The sequence below is a fragment of the Rattus rattus genome, chromosome 12 (genome assembly GCF_011064425.1).
Source record: "Rattus rattus isolate New Zealand chromosome 12, Rrattus_CSIRO_v1, whole genome shotgun sequence".
Classification (NCBI taxonomy): Eukaryota; Metazoa; Chordata; class Mammalia; order Rodentia; family Muridae; genus Rattus; species Rattus rattus.
Genome location: NC_046165.1, coordinates 45822741 through 45848783, shown reverse-complemented (window position 1 = coordinate 45848783; position 26043 = coordinate 45822741). Strand labels below are relative to the sequence as shown.

At 44.8% G+C, this 26043-nt stretch overlaps 1 pseudogene; it reads left to right on the top strand.

The window, feature by feature from the left end:
• LOC116913159 overlaps window positions 1–13889 on the top strand; it is a 17857-nt pseudogene extending 3968 nt beyond the window's left edge.
• The last annotated feature ends 12154 nt before the right edge of the window (window positions 13890–26043 follow it).

Here is a 26043-nt window from a genome sequence, read left to right as displayed (position 1 = left end):
ATTTGGAAGATAAGCACTTTACACACTGAGCTAACTCTCCACCCACAGGTCTTCCTTTTTACAATGAGGTGGGATGGTAGTGAGGGACCAGAGAGATGGCTCAGCAGATAAGAGCATTGACTATTCTTCCAGAGGGCCCAGGCAGGTGCAGATCCCAGCACTTACAAGGCAGCTGTCATCCATAATTCCCAGTTCCAGGGGATCTAATGCCCTCTTCTGGCCTACACTGGCACTACACATGCAGGCAAAACATCCACACACATAAAATAAAGGTAACTTGTGCTTCAGGTAGGCACCCAGAGCTGGGGTTGTTCCACAGCCCTCAGACACAACACCTGCCTGCAGAGAGCTGGTCTGGCAGGAGCGCTCTCACTCCTAAGATCACAGGCTCACAGGCTCATAGGCCCACAGGAGGGACAAGCTCCAGTGAGAGACAGCAAAACCAACTAACATCAGAGATATCCAGATGGTGAGAGGCAAGCTCAAGAAACTAAGCAACAGACACCAAGATTACTTGGCACCATCAGAGCCCAGTTCTTCCACCACAGCAAATACTGGATACCCAAACGTAACAGAAAAGCAAGATTTATATTAAAAATCACATCTCATGATGATGATGGAGGACTTTAAGAAGGACATAAATAACTCCCTTAAAGAAATATAGGGCAACACAGGTAAACAAGTAGAATCCCTTAAACATAAAAACACAAAAATCCTTAAAGAATTACAGGAAACACAACCAAACAGGTGAAGGAATTGAACAAAACCATCCAGGATCTAAAAATGGAAATAGGAACAATAAAAAAAAAATCACAAAGGGTGACAACCCGGGAGATAGGAAACCTAGGAAAGAGATAAGGAGTCATAGGTGCAAGCATCGCCAACAGAAGACAAGAGATAGAAGACAGAATCTCAGGGGCAGAAGATTACATAGAAAACATTGACACAGTAGTCAAAGAAAATGCAAAAAGCAAAAAGCCCCAACCCAAAACAACCAGGAAGTCCAGGACACAATGAGAAGACCAAACCTAAAATAAAAAGTATAGAAGAGAATGAAGATGCCCAACTTAAAGGACCAGTAAATATCTTCAACAAAATTATAGAAGAAAACTTCCCTAACCTAAAGGAAAGAGAAGCAAGTGAGAAATCTGTATGACAAGAACTTCAAGTCTCTTAAGAAAGAAATCGAAGATCTCAGAAGATGAAAAGATCTCCCATGCTCATGGATTGACAGGATTAATATAGTTAAAATGGCTATCTTGCCAAAAACAATCTACAGATTCAACACAATCCCCATCAAAAATCTAACTCAATTCTTCATAGAGTTAGAAAGAGCAATTTGCAAATGCATTTGGAATAACAAAAAACCGAAGATATCAAAAACTATTCTCAACAATAAAAGAACTTCTGGGGGAATCACTATCCCTCAAGCTGTATTACAGAGCAATCATGATAAAAACTTCATGGGATTGGTACAGAGACAGGCAGGTAGATTAATGGAATAGAATTGAAGACGCAGAAATGAACCCACATACCTGTGGTCACTCGATCTTTGACAGAGGAGCTAAAACTATCCCAAGGAAAGAAAACAGCATTTTCAACCAATGGTGCTGGTTCATCTGGGGGTCAGCTTATAGAAGAATGCAGATCGATCCATTCTTATCTTCTTGTACAAAGCTCAAGTCCAAGTGCAGGAAGGACCTCCATCTAAAACCAGATACACTGAAACTAACAGAAGAGAAAGTGGGGAAGAGCCTTGAACACATGGGCACAGGGGAAATTTTCCTGAACAGAACACCAATGGCTTATGCTCTAAGATCAAGAATCAACAAATGGGATCTCATAAAACTGCAAGGCTTTTGTAAGGCAAAGGACACTGTCAATAGGAGAAAACAACAACCAACAGATTGGGTAAGGATTAGGTCTTTACCAATCCTACATTTGATAGAGGGCTAATATCTATATATTCAAAGAACTCAAGAAATTAGACTCCAAAGAGCCAAATAATCCTATTTAAAAATGCGGTACAGAACTAAACAAAGAATTCTCAACTAAAGAATACCGAATGGCTAAGAAGCACCTAAAGAAATGTTCAACATCCTTAGTTATCAAGGAAATGCAAATGAAATCAAAACAACCCAGAAATACCTCCTCAATGGCTAAGATCAAATACTCATGTGACAGTAGATGCTGGTGAGGATGTGGAGAAATAGGAACGTTCCTCCATTGTTGGTGGGATTCCAAGCTAGTACAACCACTCTGGAAATCAGTCTGGCAGTTCCTCAAAAAATTGGACATTGTAGTACTGGAGGACCCAGCTATACCACTCCTGGACATATACCCAAAAGATGCTATAACATATAACAAGGACACATGCCCTACTATGTTCATAGCAGCCTTATTTATAATAGCCAGAAGCTAGAAAGAACCCAGATGTCCTTCAACAGAGGAATGGATACAGAAAAGGTGGTACATCTACACAATGGAATACTACTCAGCTATTAAAAAGTGGCTACATGAAATTCTTAGGCAAATGGATGGAACTAGAAAAAAAAATCATCCTGAGTGAGGTAACCCAGTCTCAAAAGAACACACATGGTATGCATTCACTGATAAGAGGATCTTAGCCCCAAACCTGGGAATACCTAAGAAAAAAATTCACAGATTATGTGAAGCTCAAGAAGAAGAAAGACCAAAATGTGGATGTGTCCTCCTTCTTAGAAAGGAGAACAAAATACTCACAGGAGGAAATACAGGAACAAAGAGTGGAGCAGGGACTGAAGAAAAGGTCATCCAGAGACTGCCCCACCTGGGGATCCATCCCATAGGCAGCCACCAAACCCAGTCACTGTTGCTGATGTCAAGAAGTGCTTGCTGACAGGAGTCAGATATGGTTTTCTCCCAAGAGGCTCTGCCAGAGCTCTACTGGTATAGATGAGGATGGTTGCAGCTAACCATTGAATTGAACAAGGGGACCCCAATGAAGGAGTTAGAGAAAAGACTGAAGGAGCTGAAGAGGTTTGCAACCTCATAGGAAGAACAACAATATCAACTAACCAGAACCCACCAGAGCTCCCAGGGACTAAAACACCAACCAATGAATAGATATGGAGGGACTCGTGACTCCAGTCACTTATATGGCAGAGGATGGTGTTGTCCAACATCAGTAGGAGGAAATGTCCTTGGGCCTGTGAAGGTTTGTTTCACCAATGCAGGGTAATGCCAGGGCGTTGATGTTGGAGTGGGTGAGTGGAAATGAGAGCATCCTCACAGAAGCAGGGGGAGGTGGGGGATGGGATGAGGGAAAGGGAGATAGCATTTGAAATTTAAATACATAATATATCCAAGAAAAATAAATTTTAAGAAATATATAACTTATAAAATAACCAGATCAAGCAAACCAAATCAAGCAAGAAGAAGGAGGAAGAGGAAGAAGGAGGAAGAGGAAGAAGGAGGAAGAGGAAGGAGAAAAATTTGTTGTTGGAAGGGGTATGTGTTGGTGGAAGGTCGAAGAGGAGTTGAAGGGAAGGTATGTGGGGTTGGTGGATACACCGGCTAAGACAGTCCCCACAAATTATTTATTTGTCTATCTGCCTATCTGTTTATCTGTCTATCTATCTATAAAAAGCACATCTGCTAAGCTGGTGAACCACACTTGTGTACTTAGAGTCCACTCTTGCCACATGGATCATGCCATAACACTGCTGAAGAGCACGTAAGATCTGTTCATGCTTACAGAGGACCTTCTGCATGCAGTGCAGCTACCATAGCCTCGGGAAAGTGTAAGCCAGTTAGACTCTGAAGGTGTCATCAGTGAAAACTGGCTCAGCAGAAAGACAGCAGTTCGTGTGGCTTCGTTCCTGACTCTTCGCCAACTCCTCTTAGAAGCCTATGACGTACTCTTAGCAAATTCAAGGACCCCCTAAGATCTCTACTTATGTGGATGACATGTGTACCTATTTACCATATAACCAACTAAAGGTAATAATTCTTTCTTTAATATCTATGAATTCTTTAAAAATTACTAATACATATTATGTAATAAAATAATGTTATCTTTATAAAAAATGTATTTATCCAAACAAGAGAACCAGTGGAAAAATGACACTGTATTCTGCTTTGTGATCCTATTTTGTTTTGTTTTTTTTTTCCACTTCTTTTTTTATTGGATATTTTGTGTATTTATATTTCAAATGTTATCCCCTTTCCTGGTTTCCCCCCACCCATCCCCCTCCCTCTGCTTCTATAAGGATGCTCCTACTCTTGCCCACTCATTCCCACCTCACCACCCTGGCATTCCCCTACACCGGGGAATCAAGACTTCACAGGACCAAGGGCTTTCCCTCTTATTAATGCTGGATAATGCCATCCTATGCTACATATGCAGCTGGAGTCATGGGTCCCTCCAAGTGTACACTTTAGTTGGTGTTTTAGTCCCTGGGAGCTCTGGAGGATCTGGTTGGCTGGTATTGTTGTTCTTCCTCTGGAGTTGCAAACCCCTTCTGCTCCTTCAGTCCTTTCTCTAACTCCTCCATTGGGGTCCTCATGCTCAATCTGATGGTTAGCTGCAAGCATCCTCATCTGTATCAGTAAGACTCTGGCAGAGCCTCTCAGGAGACACCCATATCAGACTCTTGTCAGCAAGCACTTCTTGGCATCAGCAACAGTGACTGAGTTTGGTGGCTGCATATAGGATGGATCCCCAAGTCTAATTAAGTAGGGAGAAAGAGAGAGAAAGAGAGAGAAAGAGACTCTCAAATCAATGTGCTTATTAAATTCATTAACAAATGCACTTTGGTCTAAGTGCCCCAAGAAAATTCTATCTCCCAAAGACATGTAAGGAAAAAGGCAGGCGGATTTTAGTAGCATTTGAGATGGCCAAACCTCAACAATTGGTGGTTCTTAAGGCTTAGCTGCAACGAGGAATCTAAAACTATTACATCAAATTCCGTTAGTCTTTTGTGCAATTTGAATTTTGTCACACCATGTACTGGTCTTTTGGTCAATCCCAGCAAATCTTTGAAGTGCTGACACTTCCATTATACAATGTCAAAAAACTACAGCTATTCCCATCACTGTGGCTCCCGCCAGCAATGCCTTGAAGCATTGTGAAGCTGCCAGGCTCACGGTGGCGCTGAGGCAAACTTTCCAAAATTCAAACTCTCACATAAAGGCACAAATCTTATCACGCACCATAAACACTGTCATTGTTTCCCTTGAAGGGTCACACTGAGGGTTCTCATTTTTGAGAACATGCCTGCCCAATATTTAAGTCTGAATCCCAGAGCCCGTCTGTCAGTCATTCTTTCTAAGAAATGTGTCACTTTACAGGGGAGGGCACAGGGGCAGAAAGGAAGCAGCCAGCTGACTCAAGACTCAAATAATCACAAAAGGGCCTTTCCTCAAGAGCCCGCATCGATTCATCCAAAATGTAAATATCTGCTCCTTAAACATGTTTAACTAGGTGTGAGGACGTAATGACAGATGTGTCTGAAAAAAGACAACTGAGAGTTCCAAATTACAATACCTCTGCTTGGTCAGGAAGAACTCAGGGAGCGTTAGTTCCTACAGCTCCACCCATCCTAATGCCAACTGTAGGAAAGGAGTCACCATGAAGAGGGAGCCCGTGCCAGGACCCCACTAAGAAAATTGCCCCCAGCAGAAGAACTACCACGCCGTTCTCATCTTAGGGACTGTGGTTTCTTGCCGTCCCTGAACCTCACTGGCCACACGAAGGATGTCTCACGTATAAAATCATGTAGTAAGCATCCCTTGATGACAGGTCCGTGTTTCTGGTCCAAGCCTTATCTGGGCTATCAGTGGTTCACAACTGGCCACAGAAGCTATTGTTAGATGCCTGGGCAAAATAACCTCAATTACCAAATTCCGCTTCGTCCTTAAAAGCAAAAGCATTTTCCAACTTTCTCTACATGGTTCCTGACTGGTAAGGTGAGCGAGCCCTTCCGACTTCAGCAAGCTCCAAATCAAAAAGGGAAGCAAGAGCTCAATTGCTGAGCCACTTACTGAGATCCCCCCAAGACCTGGGTTTCAGAAGCTAAGTGGTTTGAATAGGAATGGCCCCCATAGGCTCATAGATTAAACGTTTGGAGTAGTGATACTTGACAGGGATTAGGAGGTGTGGCCTCGTTGGAGGAAGTGTGTCACTGGGTGTGGGCTATGGTGTTCCAAATCTCTCTCTCTCTCTCTCTCTCTCTCTCTCTCTCTCTCTCTCTCTCTCTCTCCCCCTCCCCTCCCTCCTCCTCCTCCTCTTCCTCCTCTCTCTCTCCCTGTTGCCTGCCAATACAGATATAGAACTCTCACGTCTGCCTGTATGCCCCCATGCTTCCCACATGACAATAATAGACCAAACTTCTGAAACTGTAAGTCAGTCCCAGTTAAACGTTTTTCTTTATAAGAGTTGCTGTGGTGGTTGATCATAGTGTCTCCTCACAGCAATCGAAGACTGACTAAAACAGAGCCTTTTATAAAGTGTGCTTTGTGCTCAGCGTGGACGGATTGATAAACCCAGGATTAGAAAGAGTTGCAGAGACCAACAGCAGAGCCCATCCCGCAGGGATTCCAATCTGCTTCTTAGAAGAGATTCTCCCTCCTGTTGCAAAAATACACCCAGTGCGTAAAGTACTCTTAGATATTTTGTACAGCAAAGGAATTATATTCTACTAATATTGAGACCTTCAGCATTCTGGTTGTAAAGACAGAAATGTGGTGGGGAAACAAACAGCAAGAGCTTCATATAGGGTGTGTTTTGGTGAGTGTGCGTCTGTGTGTGCAGGCACAAATGTGTGCCAGGCATTCGGAGGCCGGAAGAGATGTCTCCTAAGGCTGCAATGACAGGTGACAGGAGCCATGAGGTGCAGGTGCGGGGAACCAACTTCAGATCCCGGTGAGAGTGAGCGATCTTGGCAGCTGAGTCACCTCTCCAGCCCTATATGGAGGCTCTGAAACTGGCCCAGGTCCCACCCAGAGCTCTGTGGGCCTGGCTGGCATTCAGTACAGCATAGTCTGTGCCCTGCACCTTACATCTGTCAAAAACAACAGAGTCCTTAACTCATGGTTCTACCTATATAGAAAAATAACAAGTAATTTTCATAAAGTTCCCACACACCCCATCAACATGTGAAGATATTTTTTAAGTTTTTGTGTTTTCTTTTTTCTATTGTTAACTTATTGCATTATGTGGTACATTCGTTTAATTACAGACTCGACATTAGATCCATTTATTTACTAAAGCTCCTATTTTCATTCTTATTCCATTTTTTTTGTGTCGTATAACTTTTTAGATTCGCCAATTTTACAACTCTAAATGCCCACGTTTCACTCCACGTACTTACCTTTTACTCTCCAAACATTGGTCGTCCACTAACCTTCTGCCCTTCCCAAAATGCCAGAGTGTTTGGAGTCAAACACTACGTACCTTTTGAGACTGGTTTCTTTGGCCAAGCAATAAGCACGTAGCAGTTAAATGCCCTTGTGGTATGTCAGCAAAGCTTAGCTCATGTCCCTCTAGTGCTGAGTAACATTCCATCGGATGCTGTGTGCTTGCTTGGTCCGCCATTGAAACACACCTGGGCTTCTTCCAGTTTTCAGTGGCAGCGAATGAGCTGCTGCGAACATTTGGATGCTTGGAATTTGCATGAGTGAGCAGTCGGCAAGATGATGGCTGAGTCGTTTATGAAAATTATGTTTGATTTGGAGGGAGAGACTCGACCCTTTCTCTCACATGTGCCATTTAGATTTAAAGGTATGTGTGCATATATCTATTTACATATGGTATATACTATATGCACACACACATATCATAGACGCACACATATGTTGAGAGTAGAGGGGAGCCACATGGAAAGGAAAGAGGATCTAAAATTGGTGGGAGAAGGAGAACATGAAGGGGTGATGGCGAAAGAAAGTCAGATACTCCATGCTTGCTGTCATGTGGGGAATCTAGATTTAAAGGAATCCATGAAATCTAAACTAAAACGTGAAGGTAGAAAGGCAGCTGGGTGAAATAAGGAGACCAATGGGCAACAGGGACAAGAGAAGATGACTCATGCCGATGACTCATGACTACAGAGCAAGCATGCGTGCTCAACACAGTGTCATGATGAACCCCTCGAGTACACGAACTGAAGGATTCATTATAAAAGCCGGGTCTGGTGAGGCAGGCTTGCAATCCCAGGTAGAGACAGGAGGATGAAAATGCCAAGCCCTATCTGGGCTACAGAGTAAGTTTAAGGCCAGCTTGGCCAACATGGTGAAACCTGCCTCATTGGTTCTAAAAAATCCAAGTGCACTAGTGATATAGGTCAGTGAAACACTGCTTGCCTAGTGTGCTGAAGACCCTCATGTCAGTACCCCCCTACACACACACACACACACTTTAAGAAGACTGTATTGGGCTGAGGCTGTAGCTAAGGTGGTAGTGTTAATCCACAGAGCATCCATAGAGCCCTGGCCTCAGTCCCCACAATGCATGAACCAGTAGTTGTGGTGGTAGCCATCTTTAATCCCAGCACAGGAAAGGTGAAGAAAGGAACATCAAAAGTTCAAGGTTATCCTTGACCACATAGGAAGAAGGAGGCCATCCTAGACTCTAGACTCTCCATGGCTATATTTAGACACTTAACTGCAGCACACAAAACAGCAGAACCCAGAAGGCCTCGGTGGATGGATTTTTTCCATAGTGTGTGGAGGGGTGTGCCCTTCAAACTGCAACTAGACTTTCTTTCCACACCTAAGAGAAAATTTTTTGAGACAGCATCATACCGTGTAGCTCTGGCTGGCTGCAATTTGCTGTGTAGGTCAGCCTGACCTTGAATTCATAGAGATCACCTGCCTCTGACTCCCAAGTGCTGTGATTAAAGGCGTGTGTCATCATGCCCAACTGGAGGGAGAATCTAGATGTAATACAGAGATGCAGGGTGGATGACTCAAGTCAAAGTTAGAAGGGCTCCCATCAGTTGTTCCCCAGTGCTCATGGAATAAGTTCCTATTCACTCGTCGGACCACCTGAACTCCAATCCAAGCCTCAGCCCCTCCCTTGAATGCTCTCTGCTTTTCTCCTTCCTCTAAACAGCTGTCTGCTTTTACCCAAATGCAGATATGCATTTACTTCCGGAGTTCCTGCTCCTTCTCTCAAAACCCACCCTCCCTCTTCCCTGAAGGCCCATTTAATGCACCATCAAAGTCTGCTCCTTCCTGCAGTTCTTGCTACACCACGCCAGCAGCCTCCCAACCCTCCCCCCAGTCTCAGCACTGGGCCACAGGCATCCACCCCTCTACCTCTCCAGCTATACAGGCTGCACCCTGGCAACAATGCTATCCTTGCACAAAGCACCTAAAGCACAGAGGAGGCTCTGCAATGTGCAAGGAACCACTGAGAAATCAGATAGATGGACGCTAGATGGCTGAACATAGCCTAACATTCCCTCACTGGCTATAACACTCGGGAGAGCGGGCCCTGCACCTTGCCCGGGCAGAAGGAGAGAGCTGGCCCTGGTGGAGTCAGGAGTGTTTTGTTCCTGGAGAACTGGCCCAAGGGAATGAGAGTGGGAGAACAGGCAGGTTTGCCAGCTCACATACCTCTCAGGCCTGGATCCATGGCCAACCCCAACATCTACCCCGACAACGCACTGCTGGAGTGCACGAAAGGGCAGGTCCTATAGATCAAAAACTATAGGATTGCCTGACACAGGGCAACAACAGGATATCTGAGAGAACCCCCAGTGAGGTGCCAATATCAATAGAGTAGCAGACGCCAGAGGCCTTGCACCAGACCCACAACTCATTGAAATGAGTATTTGTAAACAATGAAAGTGTAGTAACCTGTGGGATACACTGTGATGCCCTACATGTAGCTTCCACAACGAGATTTATTTCTCTACTGGGGAGAAAAATTGCAAGGATGGAGGGTGGGTATGAAGGGAGGGGGAGAGGAGTGGGACTGAGCTGCATGATGTGAAATTGTTGCTGTTGCTATTGTCGTCGTCGCCATCCTCCTCATCAACATTGTCGTTGTTTAAAAAGAAGGGCCTTGCAATCCTGGAGCACAGACACCCACTTGGGCTCAACACGGGACCCCGTCTTAAGCTCTGTCTTCCCTATAGGTCAGTTCTGTGCTAGGTGCATGGGACTCACAGAGGAATAGTGTGAAGACTGGTAGAGCCCAGCTGCCTTTTGTTCTTTTTTTTTTTCTTCTTCTTCTTCTTCTTTTTCGGAGCTGGGGACCGAACCCAGGGCCTTGTGCTTGCTAGGCAATCGCTCTACCACTGAGCTAAATCCACAACCCCCCTTTTGTTCTTAAAGAGCTCAGCAGAGGATGCAACTAATGGAGAAGAACAGTGTGTGTTGGGGCAGGCTGATCACCAAGGATCAGGAGGTCTGACTCACCACCAGCCCCTATACAAGAGAGGTCTTTGCTAGTCCAAATGAAGAGAAGATAGCACAGCTTTGGCTGAGAGAAGCTAGGCCTGAAAAGACTACAAGGAGCCTGATGTGTCTTACAAACAGAGGAGTTCATCCCATTAGGAGCCTCCTTCCTCCTAGCTCTTAGATCATCCCAACACTTCCCTCCCCTCCCTGGAGATCTCCTCCTTCCTTACCTTTTTCCTTTCCTCTCTCCCCACTCTGATGGAGGCAGGAGATGTTCCATTACATTCTAGCACCTCTCCTCCGGCTACTCAAGTCTTAAACCAACAGAGACCTGGAGGGAAGAGGGGAGAATCGATTGCAGTGAATGTTGTCAGCTCTCAGAAGACCTCTGACCACCGTTTCATCTCCGGAAGCTTTGATCTCTCAAGCTTACAGCACCTGCCTTCAAAGAGCTCGCAGGAACTCTGCTGCCCTAGATCGCACATAGGGCCCCGTTCTCAGATTTCTGCTTTACAGATGGGAAATCGAAGGCAACAGGAGCCTCTGCTCTCCTGAGCAGGTCTCTCAGAGCTCCACACAGCTCAGAACCACAAACATTGACTCCGGGCGCTGAGCCTCAAAGAAGGACCAGAGACATTTAAACCACAGTTTGTGGTTCCGGGACAGACTCTGAAAATAATACGGTTCTCCAAGTTGACTGGAGGCGCGGTGTTAGGGCACACATGCCCTCTCCACTGTTTCCTAGAGGGGGGGAAAGAGAGAAAAAGCAACTTCCTCCACAGTAATGTCTCCAGTCACACACTTTTTGATGTCCCTTAGAGGACATCAAATTGCCATAGCATTGGAAATGAAAAAAGAAGAAGAAATCATTATTGTATAATCCAGCTGAACCGGATGCCACACCATTTATAGCATCTCTTTCATAAACACTGGCTTAGGAAATCCACAAAGACCACGCTGACATCAGAGCTCCCTTTTTGCTAATAATGACCCTGTAACCAGACAAAAGCAAAAGCAAACAGCACCTAACTTTGGCGTCAAGCGTACGTGCACGGCCCTCGGCTTAAAGACTGACACGTGACCCAGGGGGCCCAGTCCCGAGACCCACTGCCCAGTGCATGGAAGTTGGAGCCTGTGTCTGCTGCTGCAAGGTTGGACAAAACTTGAGGACTGCCTGCTGCAGCTGCAGCTGCTGCTGTGGGCTGACCCACGGGATCTGAGCTTGCACATATAGGCTTCACATTCCTGAGGATTACCATAAACAGTTCGGACAGGTGAGTGAGTGTCACGTGATTCCAGACACACAATGCAGTCCAGTGCCGTGGACTGCAGCTACAGGGGAGGGAACTCTGGCTGATCTCTCCCTGCGGAGTGGCTGGTGACATTCGGAAAAGCACCATCACAAAATTCTTATGGTAATTTTATTCACAATCTCCACGGCTTTCTCGAGGAGGCTGTGTTCGCTCCATGAATAATCACACAGAACGTGGTGCTATGTCCCCCCCCCCCAGATGTGTAATTAAATCATTCTTTCAATCACATACCTCCTAGGCTTAGAAACAGAAGGCTACTTATGTTGCCCAGAATCAGCACTGGAGCACTCAGACTGAGCAGAGGAGTCTGCAATTCCGGAACATTTGATTTGTATGAATTCATAGCATCAAAATAACCTGAATCGGATAATACGAGAGTATGAACACTGCGATTCTTTAAACTATATTTTGCACATTTTAAAAAATGAGTTGAATTTCAGTTTATGGGCTTGTAATAAGTTAAAAAGAAAGGATTAGAATATAGACTCGTGCATGTGGACAGCCTATCCAGTTCCCACTTCTGGATGAATTCCTACAGAGTTGGCTGCACTTGCTACTATCTAGTGAAGATGTCCATTGGCCAGAGATCTGTGCTTTCTGTAAAGGGAAGACTCACCCCTAACACCTCCCTGTCTCTCTCTCTTTTTTTTTTCTTTTTTTCCAGAGCTGAGGACTGAACCCAGGGCCTTGCGCTTGCTAGGCAAGCGCTCTACCACTGAGCTTAATCCCAGACCCCCTCTTTGTCTCTTAATGTACTTAACACAGCAGGTGCTAAAGAAATGCTGCTGACACACAATCACTCATTCTACGTTTTGTTCTGTTTTGCTTTGGGTTCTTTTGTTGTTGTTGTTTGTTTGTTTGTTTGTTTGTTTGTTTGTTTTAAGTCACTCTATTCGAGCGAGGTACTGACTGCTAGGCTCTGAAGACTCAGAAAGTCTCTGTCTTGGGTCTCTATTTTTAATGTCTTCTAAACCATCGCCAAGAGGACACAGAGGAGGAGCAATGAGATCACAGATGACAGGCCACCTGCCCTAGGAATGGGGGAGGGGAGATGGAGGAAATAGACCTAGCAAGGAGGCTATTGCTTTGCTGGAGTTCGTTCCTTTGGAACCATTTTCAAGGTTCTTAGAAAATAGACCCTTGTGCTGCTTAATATCCTCTGTGTCGGATCCCCCTGCCTTCAGGTTATACTCAGGACCCACCCGGGGAAGCTCTTCCTCCTCCTCTTGCCCTCCCTCCTCCTCCTCCTTCTCCTTTTCTTCCTTCCTTCTTCCTCCTCCTCCTCCCCCTCACCTCCTCCTCATCCTTTTTCTCCTCCCTTTCTTTCTCCTCCTCTTCCTTTTCCTCTTCCTCCTTCAGAAAAATACCACGGGTTCAGCGAGAGAGCCCAGAGGACCCAGGGCCTCAGGATTAGGAGTTTTAGTGGTCTTAGGTGCCATGGTCCTGGTCGAGGCCACAGAGCTCGTGGAGGTAAAGCTGAAGACAAGGAGTGGATCCCCATCACCAAGCTGGGTTGCCTGGTTAAGGACATGAAGCCCAAATCCTTGGAGGAGATCCACCTGTTCTCCCTGCCCATTAAGGAATCTGAGATTATTGACTTTCCCCTGGGGTATCCCTAAAGATCATGCCAGTACAGAAGCAGACTCAGGCTGGCCGGTGGACTAGGTTCAAGTCTCTTGTCCATACTGCGGACTACAGTGGTCACGCTGGCCTTGGTATTAAGTGCTCCAAGGAGGTTGACACCATCATCTGAGGGGCCATCATCTTGGCCAAACTTCCTATTGTCCTTAAACAGAAAGGCTACTGAGGGAACAAGTTGACAATCCCCACACTGTTTCATGCAAAGCAATGGGCCTCTGTAGCTCTGTGTCAGTGTGTCTCATCCCTGCCCCCAGAGCCACTGGCATTGTCTCTGGTCCTGTACTAGAGAAGCTACTGATGACGGCCAGTATAGACAACTGCTACTCTTCAGCCAGGGGCTACACTGCCACCCTGGGCAACTTTGCTAAAACCACCTTTGATGACATCTCCAAGACCTACAGCTACCTGACCCCCAATCTCTGGAAAGAGACTGTGTTCACCAAGTCTCTTTATCAGGAATTCCCTGATCATCTTGTGAAAACCCACACCAGAGGACCCAGCTGTGACTACCACATAAGGAAGGGGTTTTGTACAAGAAAAATAAAGTGAATTAAGTTTGTTAAAGAGAGGTGACTCAGCAGCAAAGAGCAGTGACTGCTCTGCCAGAGGTCCTGAGTTCAATTCCCAGAAACCACGTGGTGGGTCTCAACCATCTATAATGGGATCCGATGCCCTCTTCTGGTGTGTCTGAAGACAGTGACAGTGTTCTCACATATATAAAATAAATCTTTAAAAAAAAAAAAAAAAAAAAAGATAGCATTTCTGAATCTCAGCGATGGGATGCTGGAAAGATCTCTAAGAGTGATGTAAAGTCATTGTCCCTGAGAAGAGAAATGCATTCTGTGTTTTTTGAAAGATTGTCCAGTTAGTGATTTGAAACGGAGCAAGGGAAGAGGACAGTATGACAAGGAAGAAGTAAACTAGGCCGTGGGAGCAGCCATCTTAGCGAGGGCTGGCTGTGGCCTGGGCTGTGCAATGGAAATCAGAGGAGGCCGATGTAAGAACTGATTAGCAGCAAGGTTGGTCACCGACGCACATGAGTTGCATCTGGAGGAGAGCAGAGAGAGGACAACACAAAGGGCGACTCCTTGCCCTCTGGCTTGTATAAATGACGGGACGTCCGGGGAATCATACAGAAGACGGGATGGAACACTGAGAAGAGGGTGGGCTGCATAGGTTTGCTTTTTCCTAAGTAACCGGTACCCTGGGGGCATTCACTTGGAGAGGTCCAGCAGGTGGCATGGTCTGGAGCTCAAAGGTATGGTTTCGGGGATTATCAGAGTGAAGATTGTCACTGAACTGTGTAGGTGGTGGTGCATCCAGAGGAAGAGGGGGGATGAAGAAGGTGCAGCTTTAAGAAACACCCAAGTTAATGACTGTGGAGATAAAAATCAACAAAAAGATTTAGAAAAGGGATAGCTACAGAGAGAAATGTCATAAAATCCAAAAGAAAAGCATTTTTCAAGGAGGAAGCACTCATCCGCAAAGCTAAGTCGTGATAAAAGCTGACAGGAACAGAGGCTAAAATCTCCACATTGCATACATGCAGCATCCCTACATCTAATACACACTGCGTAGTACGTTATATACTCACTAAACATTGACGGACCAGTCCAACCGTAGACGTTGGGTTGTGGGAAGCGGAGTGTTATCATAGGGAAAACACACGCCTGGGATCCAAGACTGTCTGGTTTCTAAGTGTCATGAAGAGTATCAGCAAGGATCAAATCCTGGAGGAACTAGGGGATGCTCACCAGGACAGTGTCAGAACGGAGCCAGCGTGTCTCTGTGAAAGCTGCAGAGGCTGCCTTCCTTGAGTTATTTGTACTCGTGGTTTGAGAGAGATGAGGGGAAAGAAATGGTAAGGCAGGGAAAAACCTCCGTCAACCCTGGGGACCGTGATAAAATCTCCACATAAAAACACACTGAGCCAGGCATAGTGTACAAGCATGTAACATACATGTCAGCACAGCTGGGAAGACGGGCAGAGCGGCCATCAGGAATACAGAGCAATCCTGGGCTACACAGCAAGGCCACTCGGGTCTGCACAACGCCCCTTTCTCAAAAACATCCACAAAACAATGGAAATCCAAGTCCCATTTTCAAGAAGATGAATATAATAAATTCGCAGGGTAAGCAATACAGTAAGTGGTGTGTCTGCTTCAATAATTCAGACCTGTTCATAGGATAACAGAGAGGACCCCTGTACCCGCCCCCTCCCCCAAATCTGATTATTAGGTAATGTCCTTGGAGGCTAACTTCTAAAATGACCTCTAACCATGATGGCTCATACCACGCACTAACTGGGGACACCTGAAAAATTTTGATTCCACTGTAGAAATCAGTTTCCTGAAAGTGAAACAAAAGTTATTTGTTTTGTAAACTCTAGAGGGGGAAAAAAAAACCATAAGCTTCTACGAGGCCCTTTCAGAAGTACAAATTCCAAGTGGAATCCAAGTAAATTAATTTGGAAAGCCCCTTGAATTCTTTGGACTGGAATTAAACTTGAGAATTATCTTTCAGAGTCTTGCCATGCCAACTACTGATGTTTTATGGTGACACTTTCCTAAACAATTTGCACAAGGAAAGGACAGTGTAATCAAAGATACAAAGTAAGTAAGAAGCAAACAGATGTGTTTGAGATAGCAATTTAAAAAAAAAAATTAAAAAAAGCAACAGCCCATCTCTAAGAAAACAAATACAGTCAAGGCCTCATGTATCCAACATCGTTAAGCAATGATCCTGTCTATACAAGGACATTTTCCAGGTAGCAGCTGATTTGACATGACAACACTTCAAAAAAGAGGTTGATGAAGATGATCTCGAGACGTGATGCATACTTCCTGTCCTGCTCTCTGGGGCTGGGCTGCTGTTAGTGCTATTTGTCCTTTCAATGATGCAAGACCTTTGGCTCTTGAGATGGCCATGGGCATTATTCATTCACTGGGTTGATCACAGTTCCCGGGGGTCTAGCTAGAGACCCAACTTCTGCGTTTTCTTATCCGTCCCTTTCTTTCTCTACCCTTCTTCTTCTTCTTCTTTTATTTATGAGGGATTATTTATGTATACGGGCGCGCGTGTGTGTATCTGGGAACGTTTGCTGTGGAGTGAGCTGGGGGTCGAGGAGTACTCTCAGGAGCCAGGAGAGGGCTTCGGATGCCCCAAGCTGGAGTTTCAGATGGCTGTGAGCAGCCTAAGTGCTGGGGAAAGAACATGGGCTCTGGGATTGCAGCAGTCACCTTTAACAGCTTTTCTCCGGCCCATCTTCCCATTTGAAATCACCCATAATCTTCCTCTATTGTCCTTCATCCCATTCAATGTCTTTTCTATTTTCAGCTTTGAATACAGCCTACATTCACTCCAGACAACCAGAACTATAGAAGGTATGTAAATCGTCACCTCATACACAGCTGTCCTCCTTACCATTTTTTAACTCACGGGTTAGTTTTAAAGCATGCAGAGAGCAGCAGACGTAATAGATAAAACGTGTGTTCTGCGTTCTGTACTTAATGGGACAATTGTTTTCTTCCAAATAAGCATTTTAAATATAATGTGCCATTTCCACCAAGGGCATTCTCTTTACTAAAAATGTCTCCTTGCAGTTCCTGTATGAGTGACTTCTGGTTTCTCTACGCCATCTGGAAGTTGAATATGAACGACTCTTCGCATCAGACCCCTCCCCTAGCCACCTTTCGAAGCATTAGTGAGAAGTGAAGCTCTCGATGAAGGCATTTTGTAAAGGCGAGGATGCCTGGACTGCATAATTTAAAGTTTAACCACACCCACTAAGCACATGTATTAAGATGATTATTGCAAGGCCAGGTATGGTGGCACACACCTTTAATCCCGGCACGAAGGAGGCGAAAGGGGCAGGTAGACCTCTGTGAGTTCCAGCCCAGCCTGGTCTACATAGTGAGTCCCAGGCTAGCCAAGGCAACAGACGAAGACCCTGTTTTAAAATGAAAAGAAAGGATTTTTGCAACTCTGTTCATATGTTCCAAAGGCAGGATGCCCATGGCAAGGAATGGGTTAAATACACCTACTGTGCTGCTTTTTAAAAAGGTTGACATAGACCCATATTGCAAATCTGGAATGATCGCTAAAAAAAGATATAGTACACTGTGAATCCATATGCACAGATAAGTCCAAACACACACACACACACACACACACATCCCTGCACCCATACACATTGCAGTCACAGGATCAGGAAGTCATTCCCTTGGATATGCTTTAGAAACAGCACTTGCTTCTGAACAACAGACAAGAAGCATCAGAGTGGCAGCCTCAGGTTGGCCGGCACTGGGGTAGGGGCTCATTAACTGTCCACCCTGGGGAACTAACAGAGAATCGTGGTTCTCGGTGCTGCTTCACCATATAGACACACGTTACTTTCAAAATCACTGTGGATGAGTTTAGTTCCTTTAGTTTATAAGAAGCAAAATAGTAATAGTAGATATTGTACTGCCTCTTAGTCGGGGTCACTATTGCCGTGATAAAACACCATGACCAAAGCCACCTGAGGAGGAGAGCAAGTATTAGGTTTATGCTTCTGCATCACTGTTCATCAGTGAGGAAAGTCAAACAGGAACTCAAGCAGGATAGGAACTGGAGGCTGATGCAGGGGTCATGGATAGGTGCTGCTTACTGGCTTTCTCCTTATGGCTTCCTTATAGAACCCAAGACCATGAGACCAGAGATGGCCCTACCCACCGTGGGCTGGGCTCTCCCCCACCAATCACTAATTAAGAAAATACACTTGCCCACAGCCTGATCTTATGGAGGTATTTTCTCAAGTGAGCTCCGTCCCATCCAGTGACTCCAGCTTTTGTCAAGTTGACATAAAACCAGGCAGCACACTGTCTAATCTGCTCCATGCCAAGGAGTTTACAAATATTTAATCCCATTTTACCCCGCAATCATTCTGCAAGGTTGGCAACGATTATGTTCATTCTATTGATAAAGTAAGAGAGTAGTTGCATCATATGCCTAAGAGTAAGCACTCTGGGAAACGACAGAGCCGAGACCCCAACATGATGACTGGCCCAAGTCTGCATCCTTAAGTACTTAAACAAAAATAAAGGCATAAAGCTACTTACAAAGTCTAACTAGACTTCATGGATGAAGGAGGTTACTCAGCTAGGAAGGGGGAAATCTACACAGACAATAGGATACTAGGGCATATTTATTTCCATTTCTTCTGCCGTAAGCACGGTATAGTGGTGATTAACAGGTAAGGACTGGTGCTGGATATGTTGGTGTTTATAGTGTACCCTTTTCAGGAAAAAAATGTTGTATCTGTTTATATGTGTGTGACTAGCTGCCATGTGTATTCAGATATACAGAGAGGCCAGAGGAGGTCATGAGACCCTCTGCAGCTGGAGTTCCGGGCCATTGTGAACTGCCACGCATGAGTTCTGGGATCTGAACTTAGTTCCTCTGGAAGACCAGCAAGAGCTCTTAACCCCTGAGACCTTTCTCCATACCTTCAATGTACTTTTGCATGGCTAACCCAGAAATAACTAGAAAAAATGCATCTCTACTATGAAAAGCTTCTCCTGCATCAACCCTACATCCACTCCATTGCTATTTCCAATCCCCAGAATCCACTTGAGATCTCCAAGGACAAACACTGCCTCACCTCACTCCTGACCCTGTTATGCCCAACATGCTCTTCCCAGGTGCATGTCCCTGTAGTTTTAATCACAGAGATCATTCAAAGCATAACCAAATTCTACCTTCCAGAACTTTCCTATTCATCTAAATCAAGGCTCATTTCTCCCTCTCTTCCAGAGAGATCTTTAGTAATCTCTCACTGAAAATCTCAAAATGCAAAAGAGATATAGGTTCTGAATGTTCCTCTAATATCTGGCTGTTTGTTTATTATCTGTCTGAGAGCTACTCTATTTACCATAGCAACAAAATGGAGGTAGTGTTCCAACAAATGAATGGATAATTAAAACTCAGTATCTACCTAAAATAGAACATAACTCAGCTCTAAAGAAAAACGAAATCACAAAAATTGCAGGGAAATGGATGGACTTAGAATATACAGTATTAAGTGGGATCATACAACCTCAGGAGATAAAAACCACATGCTCTCCCTCTTATGCAGATCACAGCCCATGGTGGTTTGACTGAGAAATGGCCCCCATAGGTTCATATGTCTAAGTGTTCTCTTGTTGACAGAACTGCCTGGGAGAAGGATTAGGAGGAGGTGTGGTCTTGTTGAAGGAGTTGTGTCACTGGAATGGGCTTTGGGGTTTCAAAAGCCCATGTCAGGCCCAGTCTCACTCTCTGCCTCATGGTTGTGGATCAAAAATAAGTTCAGAGCTATTGCTCCAGTACCATGCCTGCCTGCTGCCTGATGGTCATGGACCAGCCCTCTGAAACTGTAAGTAAGCCTTCAATCAAATGCTTTCTTTATAACTTGCCTTGGTCATGGTATCTCTTCACAGAATTAGAGACATAGCCAAGTGTGTGTGTGTGTGTGTGTGTGTGTGTGTGTGTGTGTGTGTGTGTGTGTGTGTGTATACAAATATAAATAGGCACAGTAGGACATATAGCATATAGTAAGGAGAATACAAAAGGGTAAATATGAGAAGATGAGGAAAGACAGGAAATGCAGACATAGGACGCATGAGTCACAGAAGAGGATACAGCTGTTTTTCTAGCTTTAACTCTGTCATTGATTGATTATATGTGTGGTTTTGTGTGTAGCATATGTGTGTGTGAGTGTGAATTTCAGCTTTAACTCTGTTACTGGTTGATTATATGTGTATATTTGTGAGTGAGTGTGTGTGTGTGTGTGTGTGTGTGTGTGTAATATAAATGTATGAGAATATGTGTATGAATGTATGAGAATGTGGGTATTCGTGTGTGTGTGTGTGTGTGTGTGTGTTTGAGTGTGTATGGATGTGTGACAGTGTGTGTATATGTGTGTTGGATATGTGCATCTGATATAATTAATTTAATATAATTAATGGTGAACATGTAGATGCCAAAATAACACTCTAGGGCTTCAGAATGGCTACTCTAGTGGTGTAAAAGTTCCCTGAGTTTATTTGGTGATTGTGTTAATCTTGCCATATAATGTTTCTTATTTGAAAATTCTTTATGATAAAGTGATTTTTTACTCGAAGAGGAGGAGGAAGAAGAAGAAGCATCTCCCTTACAGTGTGGGTCTCAGAAGGGGAAGAGCGCTGTTTTTATTACTTAGATCATCACCCTTACACTGTATCTCAATCGATGTCTAATAGCCTGCTGGAAGGAATGGAACACTGCACATAAGGCACCATGGAGAGAGCCTGGGTGGATGGAGACGGTGCATATGAGCAGCCTGGCTGGGCTGAGGCCATTGGTGTGAGCGGCCATCGGGGTGGGCTTGGGTCGTTAGCATGAGAAGCCTGGTTGAGCGTGCTGAGTCAGTGGTCTTTGCTAATGTCAGGGTATGAGAGAGAAGCACACAATTCTCACACAAAAAGCTGCCTACTGCTAAAAGGATATGATTTTTATGAAAATAAGAGATGACGAAAGCATGTATTTTCTGCTGTGGCGAGGCCTGTGTCATGCTATGAGCCTCCAAAACTAAATAGACCAGGCATCCCCGAGCTCCAGGGAAACTGGTAACAGCAAAAGGTCCACAGCCTCACCCTTCGAATACACGTTGTGTGTGTTTGGTTGGTGGCAGTTCGTACATGCTTGGCCCAGGGAATGGCACCAATGGAGTATATGTGACCTTGGAGTCACTGTGTCACTGTGGTTGTGGGCTTTAAGACCCTTATCCTAGCTGCCTGGAAGCCAGTATTCTGCCAGCAGTCGTCAGCTGTAGCTATAGAACTCTCAGCTCTGCCTGCACTATGCCTGCTGGATGCTGCCATGCTCTCACCTTGATGATAATGGACTGAACTCTGAACCTGTAAGCCAGCCCCAGTTAAATGTTGTCCTTATAAGAGTTGCCTTGGTCATGGTGTCTATTCACAGCAGTAAAACCCTAACGAAAACAGTTGGGAAGATAACTACTTAATCAGCATCTAAATTTTGTTATTAGCAAGAGTGGGGTTGTGTTTTGTAATGTTTTGTGGTGCTTTGGGGCGGGGAGCATGTATAGAGATTGGTTTTGGGGGCCCTGGCTCTGAAGCACATGGATCTGGATTCAACAGAGGGTGTCTGTCCTTAGACAAGAATTGTTCTTGCTGGATGAGTAGAACCTGGAAGGACAGAGAGAAGGGGAAAGCGGGGAGAAGGGCCAGAAGAAGAGGGACTCTGAGAAGGCTGGTAAGCTTGTCTCATCCAAATGGATCGCTTAGGGGCCTGGAAGGAGTCTGTACCCCATCCTGTGCCCCCCCCCCGTGTTTCCAACTAACCTCCAAGGAACCGAGACCCTTCTGGCAATGGGCTAGCCGACACTTAGGTGCTTAAGACCACTGCAAGGAAGGCTCTAGAACCTGGTCATGTGTGACTGTGTGAGCCAGACTTTCCTGGAGAATAAAACCTGCAGGCTATGAAGGAACATCCCACTCGGCCTCCGTACATTTGGGTAGAAGAAATGGATGAGAGGTCATTGGTCCAATCACGATGAGCTTCCCAGAGGAAGGGAGTAAAGGTAACTACAAGGTCAGAGCTGGTTGGCCCGAAGCCTAGAGCCCCTTGGGAAAAGGACAGGAAAGTACCTCCTGAGTGGGCGGGCCTGCAGAGGAATTGGCAGGGAAAATGTCAGCTGAGTAGCGAGGCTACAAAAGACACCCAGGAGAGACAGGAGAGAGTACAGCCCCAGGGCCTGCACTAATCCTGGAAGTTGGGCTGCTGGCTCCGCCTAGCGCTTTGTTCAACTTCAGAGGAGCAAAGATCTCGTTCAACTCCCCGTCCATTTCACTGCAGCCCCCTTAAAGTTGCTTTGTTTTATTTACCCAGCAAGGCTTCCAGTCCAATTATCACTCTACACCTTCAGAAGCTTTATGAATATGGAGGAAGAAATCACTTGTGTGGAAACCACAGCGTTCTCATGAAGATTCCATACAGACAGATAATCACACGAGTTGCCAGAATTGCTCTAGCAGGGTCCAGGGAGTTTTCAACACAGATTATGTCAGATGTGGTTCTTTTCCCTTCAGGAACAAAATGACAAATCCTTCCCAGGTGGCAGCAAGAAAATTAAAAGTACAACCCATCTGTACTCTTGCCTCAAATGGAAAAAAAAAAAAAAAAAAAAGACAAAAATCTGCCACACATTCAAGCCCATTGGCAGCTGTGGAAAAGCCCAATGAGCCATTTCAGCACCCCGACAAAAATAATAATTCCCACAGCCATGCTAAGAGGACCCAGGCTTCCAGAGTGCCACAGAGTGCGCCAAGAACCATGCCTAGAGGTCAGCTGCTGCTCTTCCATTTCCTCTGTAGGAGTAGGAGGAGTATGTGAAGCTGGAGAAATGGCAGTGGTCGAGAAGAGAAAGACTAATCAAACCCGCGACCTGACCTGGAGTCTCCATTACCATAACCAGCATCTGAGACTGGGCCACAGGGACAGTCGTTCAGTGCTTTAAGAATGTCTAAAAAGCAAAGCGTTGTGCTCTTGGTCAGAACCCTGCCAGATGCATTCTGAAAGGTGAACAGCTGTTGGGCTATGGCGGAGGAGCCAAGGCAAACATGGGATCAAGGAAGAGCCAAGATAAGCAACAACCATTACCTTCATGCTGTGGGGTGTGCGGTGCATTTTCAGCACCATCTAAAGTGATCGATAAGTGTTCAAAATGGCTTCCAGATGCCCCTTCATGAGCCACTGTCAACACAGCATGCATACGTTGCAGGATATTTGATCACACCATGAACCCCGAGATTGTGTTATTTACTGAAAAAAAAGTTTCCAGTTGTAGTATGACTCGGCCCTTGGCACTCACCTTTAATCCCTCTGGCTGCGATATAGACACGTACTTAGTACACACCTTTAATCCCAAACAATGAAGGTAAGATAGTTTGTAGAAGGAAGCACCCATGTTTGAAAGTGATGTCTAATTGAGTGGCAGAAAAGGTGATGAATCAGAGTAAGATTTGACAGAACAGGATCTGCCCAACTCTCATGAGAACAGAGAGAAAAGAGAGGCTACCTAAGAGAGGGCAATGTCAAAAGAAAGAGGAGACAGGACGCTGTTTTACCAGAAGAGTTTTACAGAAACAGGTTGAAGAGAGAACAAGCTAGACCCAGGTGAAGACAGAAGGAGGCAGAAAATGAGAAGATTAGAACACATTGCCAAAGTTAGTGTGAGGCCAGGCAGAGCAGTTCAGGAGAAACTGGGAGAAGCCAAATTGAGTCATTCAGCTGGGAGGGAAGTTTAAGCCAGAACGGCTGAGTTGAATCTGCCAGCCAGAGTTCAGAAAGAGCTAGGAAGAGTGAGCTTATTCCTCAGCAAGTCTCAGAGGCTGAAAACATTCCAGGTGTAAATTAGATTGTATGAAGGTCAGAAGCTTCCAGGCCTAAGCCTAAGTTAGCAGACAGAGATAGAACGCCTTGGTGATGACAGTTACCTCAGGAGAATAAAAGTTACTTTTACGTGCATGTGCTACTGTCGAAATTGTCAATCTAACTTAGTTATGAGTAGATGGCAGGGAGACAGAAGTATTCATCTATGAACAAATAAATCTCTGTGGACACAAAGTCACAGACACACACGCACTCAACACCCTACGCAAAGAGTCTCATAATATATATATATATATATATATATATATATATATATATATATATATCCCAGACACTCCTACATCCTGACCTCCGCCCTTATCTATCTAGTCCTTGCTAAATGATCCATCACCAACCCAAATCCACAGGTAATCACCTTGTTACACCCAAGTCTTTTCTTTGTAGATGAAAGAAGTCACTAGAAAGGCCTGGGGGTCAGCTTCTATCACCCAGTGTCTGCTTTGAATGGGGCTGGATTAGCACTGAATAACCACTGTCTACTTCTACTCCAGTGATACATCTGTGACCATAGCCCCCCTGGGTGCCTAGAAAACCATTCCCTGATGATTCTTGTGAGTCTTCATTCCCTTTAAGAATAGTACTTGGGGTCTGAAAGACTGTTCATCATGTAGAGCACTTGCTATGCCAGGCTGAGTTCAGTCCCCAGAAACCACATAAAAGTGCGGGGGAAAGCCCAGTGCACAACATAGTCCTATGATCATGATCTCCACATGTGCTCCATGGTGTACACACACACACATACACACACACATTTAAGTTTTAAATTGATAAAAATCATATATATCTTTGGTATGAAACATAATGTTTTAAAATATATACATATGTGGAATGCCAGAGTCAGCTAATTAACATATGCAGTAGATCCCATATTTTTTTATTGTATGGTACATTGCTGGCTAGTCATCGTTATATAATAGATCTACTGAACTTTGTAATGACCTGATTAGACTTGAACAACTGCCTCTTGGTAGATATGACCAAGTATACTGGCTAGTTTTGATTCTCATCTTGACACAGTCTAGAGCCACCTGAAAGGAAAGTTTCCGTGAGGAATTGCCTCAATCAGATTGATATGTAGGAATGTAGGCTTGGGACTGTCTTGATAATCAATTGCAATTGGATGGCCCGGGTCACTACGGTTCTGAGGTGTATAAAGCCAGAAATTGAGGCACAGAGTGGTAATATTCTCCCAGGGTTCCAGCCTCTGGGATCCTGCCATAAATTCCCTCAAGGGTGGAGTGTGATCTGGAAATATAAGTCAAATAAAGGTGACACAGGCCTTTAGTCTCAGAACTTGGGAGGCTGAGGCAGGCAGATCTCTAAGTTCAAGGCCAGCCTGGTTTATAAAGCAAATTCCAAGACAGCCAGGGCAACACAAAGAAACCCTGCCTCAAAAAAAAAAATAACAATGATGGTGAAGAAGAAGAAGGGAGGAGGAGGAGGAGGAGGAGGAGGAGGAGGAGGAGGAGGAGGAGGAGGAGGAGGAGGAGGAGGAGGAGGAAGAAGAAGAAGAAGAAGAAGAAGAAGAAGAAGAATTATTAGTTGTCATCATCAACTAAACCGTTTCCTCACCAAGTTGCCTTTGGTCTGTGTTTTGTCACAGAAACAGAAAGAGAACTAGAATACTAAGTAAACTGAGAATTTTCAGAAACATGTAAATTCTTCTATAAAATTAAAAAAATAATTCTTGCCACTAGCAAATGCAGAGCATTTGGAAAATTTCAGGTTGTACTAATGAAAAATGACAAACCGTGAATTTTAGCTCATGATAAAATTTGTTAAAATATGTATTTCTGGAGTGTTTGTGGCAAGATGAGCCAGAAATGCCCCTGAAACCCTGAGTGAAGTGATGAAGAAGCATCAGAATAGGGAACCTAGAAGTAACTGTTGACATCATCTACGACAGATTTTAACAACTGCGCCGCACCGAGAGCATGCTGGGAAGCAAGAAAGCCTCTGTAAACGTTGAAGAAAAATTAGAATACACACACAAATGGGTATAACCAGATCTCTCTCTCTCTCTCTCTCTCTCTCTCTCTCTCTCTCTCTCTCTCTCTCTCTCTCACACACACACACACACACACACATGCACACACCAGGTACAGAAACAGATTAAAGATGTTCGTGTAAGCCCTAAAGGCATGACACTGTTAGAAGAAAATATTTTAAAATATTTCAGGACACCGAAACAGAAAAGGAGGTCTTGGACAAGACCTCTCAACCTGTA